General features: G+C 37.9%; 1 protein-coding gene across 2 annotated transcripts in view; it reads right to left on the reverse strand.

Annotated features, from left to right (window-relative positions):
- The window catches only part of cntn6 (contactin 6), an 86,727-nt gene extending 79,700 nt beyond the window's left edge, over positions 1-7,027 (reverse strand). For both annotated transcript variants that reach the window (XM_087801566.1, XM_087801565.1), the window contains exon 1: positions 6,964-7,027. The gene's annotated coding sequence lies outside the window, so the exon portion shown is untranslated. The remainder of the gene's footprint in view (positions 1-6,963) is intronic.
- Positions 7,028-9,862: the final 2,835 nt, after the last annotated feature.

A 9,862-nucleotide genomic window follows, 5' to 3' on the forward strand; every position in this document is an offset into this window, starting at 1 on the left:
TGATTCTGACACACACATATATACACACACACACATATATACACACACACACATATATACACACACACACATATATACACACATACAGTGCCTTGCGAAAGTATTCGGCCCCCTTGAACCTTTCAACATTTCGCCACATTTCAGGCTTCAAACATAAAGATATAACATTTTAATTTTTTGTCAAGAATCAACAACAAGTGACACAATCGTGAAGTGGAACGAAATTTATTGGATAATTTAAACTTTTTTAACAAATAAAAAACTGAAAAGTGGGGCGTGCAATATTATTCGGCCCCCTTGCGCTAATACTTTGTAGCGCCACCTTTTGCTGCAATTACAGCTGCAAGTCGCTTGGGGTATGTCTTTATCAGTTTTGCACATCGAGAGACTGGAATTCTTGCCCATTCTTCCTTGCAAAACAACTCGAGCTCAGTGAGGTTGGATGGAGAGCGTTTGTGAACAGCAGTCTTCAGCTCTTTCCACAGATTCTCGATTGGATTCAGGTCTGGACTTTGACTTGGCCATTCTAACAACTGGATACGTCTATTTGTGAACCATTCCATTGTAGATTTGGCTTTATGTTTTGGATCATTGTCCTGTTGGAAGATAAATCTCCGTCCCAGTCTCAGGTCTTTTGCAGACTCCAACAGGTTTTCTTCCAGAATGGTCCTGTATTTGGCTCCATCCATCTTCCCATCAATTTTAGCCATCTTCCCTGTCCCTGCTGAAGAAAAGCAGGCCCAAACCATGATGCTGCCACCACCATGTTTGACAGTGGGGATGGTGTGTTCAGGGTGATGAGCTGTGTTGCTTTTACGCCAAACATATCGTTTTGCATTGTGGCCAAAAAGTTTGATTTTGGTTTCATCTGACCAGAGCACCTTCTTCCACATGTTTGGTGTGTCTCCCAGGTGGCTTGTGGCAAACTTTAAACGAGACTTTTTATGGATATCTTTGAGAAATGGCTTTCTTCTTGTCACTCTTCCGTAAAGGCCAGATTTGTGCAGTGCACGACTGATTGTTGTCCTATGGACAGACTCTCCCACCTCAGCTGTAGTTATCTGCAGTTCATCCAGAGTGATCATGGGCCTCTTGGCTGCATCTCTGATCAGTCTTCTCCTTGTTTGAGATGAAAGTTTGGAGGGACGGCCGGGTCTTGGTAGATTTGCTGTGGTCTGATACTCCTTCCATTTCAATATAATTGCTTGCACAGTGCTCCTTGAGATGTTTAAAGCTTGGGAAATCTTTTTGTATCCAAATCCGGCTTTAAACTTCTCCACAACAGTATCTCGGACCTGCCTGGTGTGTTCCTTTGTCTTCATGGTTCTCTCTTTAAACAGAACCCTGAGACTATCAAAGAGCAGGTGCATTTATACGGAGACTTGATTACACACAGGTGCATTCTATTTATCATCATCAGTCATTTAGGACAACATTGGATCATTCAAAAATCCTCACTGAACTTCTGGAGTGAGTTTGCTGCACTGAAAGTAAAGGGGCCGAATAATATTGCACGCCCCACTTTTCAGTTTTTTATTTGTTAAAAAAGTTTAAATTATCCAATAAATTTCGTTCCACTTCACGATTGTGTCCCACTTGTTGTTGATTCATGACAAAAGATTAAAATGTTATATCTTTATGTTTGAAGCCTGAAATGTGGCGAAATGTTGAAAGGTTCAAGGGGGCCGAATACTTTCGCAAGGCACTGTATATATACACACACACACATATATACACACACACACATGTATACACATAGATATCCACACACACACATATATATGCACACACACACATATATATACACACACACACATATATACACACACACACATGTATACAAATAGATATCCACACACACACATATATATGCACACACACACATATATATACACATACATATACACACACACATATATACACACACACACACACACATGTATACACATAGATATCCACACACACACATATATATGCACACACACACACATATATATATACATACATATCCACACATACATATCCACACACACACACACACACACACACACACACACATATATATATATATATATATATATATATATATATATGTATATATATATATATATATATATACATATATACATATCCACACACACACACATATATATATATACACATATATATACACACACACACACATACTGTATATACATGCATATACACACACACACATATATACACATACATATACACACACACACATATATATACATACATATACACACACTAACACACGCATATATATATACATACATATACACACACACACATATATACACATACATATACACACACTAACACACGCATATATATATATATACACTAGTTTCTGCGCATCATATCTTCTCACCACAGACACAGATGTTGATTCAATCTAATCCTTTGAAGCAGAAAAGTTACGTCTGAGACGATCAATAAAATCAACTGATCACTGATGAGGTTATTTTCCTGAAGTTTCACTTTATTAAAGAGTTCAAACATGAATCTTTGATCTAAATCTACTCCCGGCTCGTGATAACATGACGTCTGTGAGCAACAACAGACACCAGATGCAATCAAAGATTTGAATAAAGATGGTTTCATCGTCGACTGACGAACTTGATGGTTCTTCAGTCATTGTTTCAGGAACACATGAACAGAGACGTCCACACGACCCTGGACTTGACCCTTGACCCTTGAAATGTGTTGAAGTTCAACTTTAGATACATTTACAAATAGTTATTAAAAATCCTCCTCTTTCAACGTCGACAACACCAGACCTGCTGTATTATTGTGGCCCTCAGGGGTCTAAGAACCTTCAACTCACTCGTTTTTGCAAACGAATAGAGGTGAAGATAAAGAAAATAACAAAATTCAAACCTTTGTTTTGTTCATTAAATATCAATCAGTTCAAATAATGAAAATAAAATATATGAATGTATAATTTTATGATGAAATCACACTTGAATTCACGTGACTTTTTTGAATGTTACGTTTTTAAAACGATCAAAACACGGAGTCCGTTCCGTCGCTCCAACACGACGTCACTTCCTGTTCCGGTTCTTAGGCTTCGCTTGGTGGAGAAAGATGGACGATCAAGAGAGAGTCACGAGTCGTTTATTCGCCGCTTCAAGTCAAACAAAATACAAGCTTTACAATCGACCGACACACTTTCTCCCGGCGACTGAAGAGGTCAATAGTCTCGGGAGAAAAGGTCGCAATCTGTAGAAACATCGCTATATTTAAGGCAAAGATATTTCCGGTCTGGGAGGTCGTCCCTTTCCGGCCAAATGGTTCTTTCAAGTTCCCTGTGTCCCGATCCCCTGTAGAGAGACATCTCTAGAGAGATTGGTTTCTTGTAATCTAATCTTTCAAATGTTCTCGGGGAGGGTTATCTTCTCTTCCGTCTTTTATCCCCCCTTTCTGTGTCTTGCTTCGTTCTTCGTTCTACGATTTAAAGTTTGATTTGCAGGTAAACAGATGTTTTAAATAACTGGTGTCGTATCTTTAATTCTGATCCAAGCTTGCCTCGAACCAGTCAATCAGTCTAGAGTAGAATGTTGATGTGAATGTGGAGTCAAACGTTTAATCTCTTAGATGAAGCCAGTAAGTTATACTTCATATTTTGATTATCTTTTAGCATTAATTGAAGTATGGCGTAAACATATATAATCATTTGAATCCAACAGTTTCTTGATGGATGGCCCTTCACAACTGTGTTTGATGTGGCCCCTCATGTAACTGCTCATCTTAGAAGAAAGAAGTGAAATATTCGCAGGCGACTGAGTTGAGAAATAAAACTGTTGAGGCAGAAGGAGACACTGTTGGACGTGAGAAGATACTGTTGGAGGTTCATGGACAAGAACAAACATGGTTTGACGAAGACACAGAGTTTCTCTCGGATGAAGCGACTGAAGCATCAACATCTGCAGCTTTAAACCTGACAGACTCTGGCTCAGCTCTGGTGTCAAACCCTGTAGAAGAATCTGTGAACCTCCTCCACACACGTCATGTGATGTCCATCACCTCTGAGAAGACCAGCCGACAGTGACAACATAAACTCCACTGATTTATCGTGATTTAAGGATTATCTCACAGTTAAGTTCAATGATTTCTCAGTTTTATCACCAGTGGTTTCAACTAAACGTGTGACATTATGTCAGAAAAGAAGAAGAAATCAAGAAACAGCTGGATTTAGATTTTCATATTCGATTTGAGTCACTTCTTTATTTTACTTGAACCAGGGCTTTGAAGCCAGTCGTGTCCGTCCTGAGAATCCAATCTTCAGGTTCAGCAGGACTTGAGGTCAGGAATGATGTTCGTGAAGAAACACGTTCTTTCAGTCGAGGCTAAGCTAACGGTTAAGATTGTCTGTGTTTACGTGACTTTCAGTCTTTCTGCAGCCTCCAGTGGCCTCTTGGTGAACTGCAGTGTGTTGTTGTGTTGTTTGCATCTGAACGTCTGCAGCACATCATCGAAGGTCTGAGGCACGACGAAGACATTTGAAGTCACGTCTGAATCCATCACTGCCTGAACGAAGATGCTCGGAAACTAATGGCTGCTGTTTTCATGACCTTTGAAGGAAGTTAACCTTTATCTTTAGAGACATTTGCTGTTTCACAGCAAAACACTTTGAATCAACATATTCAGTGGATTTACTGAGATATTTCTCATGGGAAGAGTTTTATATTTTTATCGAAGCTCAACTCCAGCGATGAAGACGTCCAACGATCCAATGACTCGTTCAAGGACTCGCTGGTGAAACCAGGAAGTCTGTCTGATGGAGGAAAGAACAACCATCGGTCTGATGTGATGAGCTGCTGTCAGGAGGAGATATAAATAATCCTTAGTATTATTAAAAATGTAAACTAATGTTTGGGTTACAAATGACTGCTAGTACCAAAAGAATTGCCTCATTTGTGAAAGTAACTTATGTGGGTCATTGTTTTGAATACATTGTTTTTTAATATAATTTACAACAATTTCCCGAACGAAACCTCCAGAGGAATCAATAAAGTTTTATCTATTTATCTAAAATACTGTGTAAATATTCTCGAGGTTCTGTAAGTGATGACTTTCTTAACTAAAGCGCTGTGGAGTAAAAACTGTTTCAGGGACAGTAAGTGTTGAAGGTCACTAAAACTTTACAATAATTACAACAACGACATTATTAAAAGTATTAATAGGAAATGTTTGACTTTAATCTTAAACATAACTAACACAGGACCTTATGTGTTCTTTAAAAAATATGTTGAATAATCTAATCCAGTTGAGTTTATAAAAAGGTCAACAGTCTCTGATGGACCGACATCATTCCAGAACAACAATCTAAAGTCCGTCGAGTCTGGAGAAGAAGAAACTCCAGCGTCGTCATCAATAAAGTGTCACCATAGAGTTCTGGAGTCGACGTCCACCATCATTAAATAAATACAACTTCTCTTCTTCATCTTCTTCCACAAACAACATCTTCACTGAACTAGTTTTCATTATAAACCATGAGTGTGTTTGATCCAAATATAACAACATGTGAATCACAATGACTTTCACCTTCGTTCATACGTTCTTAGTTCGTCAATGAAAGCTTTTGTTTCATTCATTCGTTCTCTGATGCGTATATTTCTGAGTCAATCCCAGCTTCATGAGAGGGGAGGGACACCCTGGACAGGAGGCCAGTCCGTCTCAGATCACACAAAGACACACAATGTTTACACACACACTCAAAACCTACAAACAAGTTAATCGACCTTCATGCTGTGAGTCTGATCACGTGTGACGTTCATTTGTGTTTCTAATAATATATTCTTACGTTACAAGTATTGACTAAACAAACTTTGGTTTTATTTCATATCATTTAAGTTTTTGATTCAAATTCAAATGATTAAAAAACATCATTTTCAAACATCACAGCAATGAATAACCAATAATTAAGTGACATTTAAAATATAGTTGGTTTACAAAAGTGTGACAGTTTTCTTCATCGGATACTTTGATAGACGTTTAAGATAAGAATAATGACATTAATATACATAAGAATAATGACATTAATATACATGTTTAATATAAGAATAATGACATTAATATACATAAGAATAATGACATTAATATACATGTTTAATATAAGAATAATGACATTAATATACATAAGAATAATGACATTAATATACATAAGAATAATGACATTAATATACATAAGAAGAATGACATTAATATACCAGTTTAATATAATAATAATGACATTAATATACCAGTTTAATATAATAATAATGACATTAATATACATGTTAAAGATAAGAATATTGACATTAATATACAAGTTTAAGATAAGAATAATGACATTAATATACATGTTAAAGATAAGAATAATGACATTAATATACAAGTTAAAGATAAGAATAATGACATTAATATACAAGTTTAAGATAAGAATAATGACATTAATATACAAGTTTAAGATAAGAATAATGACATTAATATACAAGTTAAAGATAAGAATAATGACATTAATATACAAGTTTAAGATAAGAATAATGACATTAATATACAAGTTAAAGATAAGAATAATGACATTAATATACAAGTTTAAGATAAGAATAATGACATTAATATACAAGTTAAAGATAAGAATAATGACATTAATATACAAGTTTAAGATAAGAATAATGACAATAATAACACCTGAGCAGGTGTGTTTTGACGCAAACCTTTTTTTAAATAAATGAATATTACATTTATTTACACAGCAGTCAAGAGACACTCACGGCTCTCCCGTGTTAACACCAGTCTTTGAACGTCGCACAACAAATCTCTAGAAAGTAAAGCGACTAGAATCATGCTTTCATGAAGGTGTCATGAAGGCATCATCACACCTTCATGACACCTTCATCATCGTCATCACACCTTCATCATCTTCATCATCTTCATCATCAGCTCCAGACTCACCTGCGGGTCTCGTCTCTCTCACACGATCAGCTCAGAATCTTCTCTGTGAAGAACAAACCCGTCGAGATGCTCCAGGAGTGAAGAGTCTGATCTTCTGTTGTCTTCGCTCCGCCGGCTCAGGCCACGCCCCCGTGTTTAAAACAAACTATTCCCACCGTTTCTTCCTCATTTGAATGCATCAAATGTTGCGTTCAGGGACATGCGCGACCCTCGGACTCTTATATTCAGGAACACGACAATATAAAGGTTTGATGCTTGGAATGATTTCGATCAGAGATAAACATATGGCTTTGAATCACGTTTTTATTATTATATTATCGAAATGTATGAAATACATACGTTTAATTTTTATATGACACTTTTTTCAAATTGCAGGTTATATTTTTTATTTCTTGTCTCATTAGTCAAACTCAGTCCTGATCAAACAACTTTTAATCAGTACATTTACAGGATTGTATCTGTTTATATTTGCCGGACATGTTGTTTAAAGTATGATTGTTGAGATCCAATCACACGGAACAGAAAACCATTTCATTCTAAGAGGAAAATAAACTAAATTATTTTGAATCATTCAATGATGTGAAAACAGGTCTAAAGTGAACAGTGACATCACTTCAGTTAGTTTTCTCTGTTTAAGTTGAGACTCCTGGTGAAAACTGCATGAATGTTTAACGTGTTTGTATTTTTTAAAGCAGGTCATCAATTCAATCAGAGTTTATCGATGAGACAAGTGGAAGCAAAAGAACAGATTCTAAGAAGAAACTCGACGTCTCGTTCTTCTTCTGTGAGCCAGACTTCATTCCATCATTGAATCAGCGAAGAATCATCAGGATCTCAGGTCTTCGTCCTCCTGATGTTCTGATCAGAACCTCAGCTTCAGTCTGAGGAGGTGCAGCCAAAGGAGAAGCTATTATCATTACAGATAATAACTGCGGAGGCCATTGACGTGAGGACGGTTCCCAGCGGAAGCTCCTGCAGTGAGAGCGTCCTTATCAACACTCCCTGGTGAAGCATCTCTGAACAGCGGCTGGACTTCAGCTTCATGATCTGTGGAGAATATGCTGCAGATCCAGGAACAGCAGATCAAGGGCAAACATGCAGTTATCAGAAGCGCGGCCGTAATTAAAGTATTCATTTCATGTAATTACAGGCTAATCCGGCGAGACAGCGAGTGTTACGTTAAGAACTTCCTGATATTGAACGAGTGTTGCACGGACGGTAATGTGAGTCGACATCGTTCAGAGACTACAGTGTTTGTTGATGTTTATTTCTGTGGGAGGAAAAAAGATGATCAAAGCTATAGTATCGTTTTGAACAGTTGAGCATAAGAACACAAACATAACACAAACTGAGCAGCAGCGTGAACAACACACACCAGAACGTTGTCTGCATGAACGACACAATAACAAGACGTTAAGAAGAACATCTGTGACCTTGTTTCTCTGAGTGAGTCTCGTTCTGTTTGACTCAAGTTTGAATAAAAGCACCAGAGTCACAGGCTAATGTCACTACAGAGAAACAACAGTGTTTTATTCTAATAAAACACATTTTACAGTAATAATCAATACAACAGAAATGACATGTTTTTATTTTGACGAACATCTCACAGTCCAGTGTGAACATCAGCTACTGAAACAAATGAAGTTTTAAATTTCAACCTCAAGACCTGAAGTAATTGCACTCGTCCACCACAACAAACACACAACTCTCACAAACACACAACTAATAAGTAAAAGACGATCACGCACCAGGGAAGGTGTCAGACTTTGTTTCACCTGGAAAACAACTTTTCTCGAGACCCTGTAAAGTCAATGTTTCAAAGACTCCCTGGATCCTCAACAAATCTGCTCAAAACTCTTGGTGTTGGTTCCAGTTCATGAAGGATGTGATTTTGTTGTAGGTTTGAAAATGGTGAAAGAAGAAAAATATTTCATTATATTCATTTTGAAAAACATGTTTGCAAGTGACATGATTTTCTCTAGAAACGATATAATGGAGTCTATTTTTAAAAGTATTTAAGTCCTAAATAAATGTATTTAATTCATTTTAATGGTATAATAAATGAATTCATTTAATCATACTTAAAATCCCCTCAGGTGTTTATTTTATCACATGCTGGGTTGTTTTATAAGACGTAATAAAACATGGACTGCAATTGCAACGGTCAGTGAGGAGAAGAGATGGTCAGTGAGGAGAAGAGACGGTCAGTGAGGAGAAGAGATGGTCAGTGAGGAGAAGAGATGGTCAGTGAGGAGAAGAGATGGTCAGTAAGGAGAAGAGATGGTCAGTGAGGAGAAGAGATGGTCAGTAAGGAGAAGAGATGGTCATTGAGGAGAAGCAACGGTCAGTGAGGAGAAGAGATGGTCAGTGAGGAGAAGCAACGGTCAGTGAGGAGAAGAGATGGTCAGTGAGGAGAAGAGATGGTCAGTGAGGAGAAGAGATGGTCAGTGAGAAGAAGCAACGATCAGTGAGGAGAAGAGATGGTCAGTAAGGAGAAGAGATGGTCAGTGAGGAGAAGCAACGGTCAGTGAGGAGAAGAGATGGTCAGTGAGGAGAAGCAACGGTCAGTGAGGAGAAGAGATGGTCAGTGAGGAGAAGCAACGGTCAGTGAGGAGAAGAGATGGTCAGTGAGGAGAAGAGATGGTCAGTGAGAAGAAGCAACGGTCAGTGAGGAGAAGAGATGGTCAGTGAGGAGAAGAGATGGTCAGTGAGGAGAAGAGATGGTCAGTGAGAAGAAGCAACGGTCAGTGAGGAGAAGAGATGGTCAGTGAGGAGAAGCAACAGTCAGTGAGGAGAAGAGATGGTCAGTGAGGAGAAGCAACGGTCAGTGAGGAGAAGAGATGGTCAGTGAGGAGAAGAGATGGTCAGTGAGGAGAAGAGATGGTCAGTGAGAAGAAGC

This window comes from Callionymus lyra, chromosome 10 (assembly GCF_982586985.1).
Source record: "Callionymus lyra chromosome 10, fCalLyr1.hap1.1, whole genome shotgun sequence".
NCBI lineage: Eukaryota > Metazoa > Chordata > Actinopteri > Syngnathiformes > Callionymidae > Callionymus > Callionymus lyra.